The following is a 2,173-nucleotide window of genomic DNA, read 5'->3' as shown; positions in this document are numbered from 1 at the left end:
CACTGGTTACATCTCTGTTGCCTCCACATTCGCTTCACTTGTTCAGATACACACTGCTCTTTCTGGTATAACTCACTTTCCTCACGTTTACATCTCCTGACAAAATCTCTCTGGGAAGATAATCAACCACCATTGTCCCCAAGCCCTGCTACATCCACCCTGGTGTCTTTTACAGAAATGTACATAGGCCATAGGTTCTCAGTACTTACCACTGGTAGACTGACTTATTAGGCTTCCCTACATGGTCATTTCTAAATCCTGTACCGTTTAGTCATTCTATTCACTCCTTCATACTTGCTCCCCAGTTATATTCATTTGGCTTGCACATTTATGTGACATATTCTCAATTGCCATCTCTAATGTTCATTCATCTATTAGGTTAGAGTTTCTGGACTATGTCTTTTTTTTTTTTTTTGAGAGAGAGTCTCACTCTGTCACCCAGGCTGAAGTGCAATGGCATGATCTTGGCTCACTGCAACCTCTGCCTCCCAGGTTCAAGCGATTCTCAGGCCTCAGCCTCCCAAGTAATTGGGATAACAGGTGCGTGCCACCACACCTGGCTAATTTTTGTATTTTTAGTAGAGACGGGGTTTTGCCATGTTGGCCAGGCTGGTCTCAAACACCTGGCCTCAAGTGATCCACCCGCCTTGGCCTCCCAAAGTGCTGAGATTACAGGCGTGAGCCACTGCACCCGGCCCATTAGCTCTTTTATATCACTCTTTTATGGCATTCACAGGATCACATACACAATGTTGCAGTCTGGATGCCAAAAAAACACAGTTGGATTTTTAACATTGTTTAATGCATGTACTTTATTAGAATATTTTGAACATTGAGATAATGTGATTTTATTCTGCTCACAGTTCCTCTAGTACACAGATTTAAAACAATGGTCAAAGCAGCAATTACATTAACTCACTGTAGGAGTCATTATGCACTCAGGTAGTACTTTGGTAAATTACAAAACAAATGTACACAAGGGCGCTTCAGTAGAAATTAAATCAGTTTGGGGACACATCAGGCTGCTAAATTCTGTACTAGAATCCAACAGCAAATGAGTCATTCTCGGAAGTGGAAGAACTCCATGATTTCACAGCCTAGAACACTAAGTATAACCACCAATGCACCATTTCAACCATCTAACAACCAATGGGAGAGTCCATTGTTCTCATCCCAATACTAAAAGCAAAAGACAGGCCATCACAAGTTGGCGTGTTCACCTTGTAACGACATGACTTTATTTCTGCTTAAGTCATCTATATAAGCGAATCTAATAAATACAATAAAATGTAACCCAACAAAAATCTCATGTCACTTTTTACAGACATGGGTATATGAGAACCATGGAGGTGCTAAAGAAAAATAGAAGCATTTTCTTATTATCATACTACCATGAAATTAAATTTATGTCTGTTCTAAGGAAAGAAACTAAATGTCCTGTTTGATATTGATAAGTAGGCCTACTCATTCTCTACCAAAATCCTAAAAAAAAATAAAATAAAATTTCACTTAAAAAATAATTTCCGGGCTGGGCACAGTGCTGTAATCCCAGCACTTTGGGAGGCCGAGGCAGGTGGATCACGAGGTCAAGAGATCAAGACCATCCTGGCCAGTATGGTGAAACCCCATCTCTACTAAAAATACAAAATTAGCCGGGCGAGGTGGCACAAACCTGTAGTCCCAGCTACTCCGGAGGCTGAGGCAAGAGAATCACTTAAACCCAGGAGGCAGAGGTTGCAGTGAGCCGAGATCACGCCACTGCACTCCAGCCTGGCAACAGAGTGAGACTCTGTCTCAAGAAAAAAAAAAAATTCCATCTTTTAGATTATGTGCTAATAATTCTCTTTTAAGTGTTGGAACAGGGGAAAGTTCACATTATAGAGTACAAAGGATCAAAATGGATCCCTCCAAAATGGACATCCCCCCAGAAAAATGCTTAAGACTTTGAAGCGCTTAAGACATACAAAGATCTGGCCAGGTGCGGTGGCTCATGCCTGTAATCCCAGCACTTTGGGAGGCCGAGGTGGGTGGATCACTTGAGGTCAGGAGTTCGAGACCAGCCTGGCCAATATGGCGAAACTCCATCTCTACTAAAAATACAAAAAAATTAGTCGGGCGTGGTGGCGGGCGCCTGTAATCCCAGCTACTCAGGAGGCTGAGGCAGGAGAATGGC

The sequence above is a fragment of the Hylobates moloch genome, unplaced genomic scaffold (assembly GCF_009828535.3).
Source record: "Hylobates moloch isolate HMO894 unplaced genomic scaffold, HMol_V3 SCAFFOLD_2, whole genome shotgun sequence".
Taxonomy (NCBI): Eukaryota; Metazoa; Chordata; class Mammalia; order Primates; family Hylobatidae; genus Hylobates; species Hylobates moloch.
Note: the sequence above shows the minus strand (reverse complement) of the source record.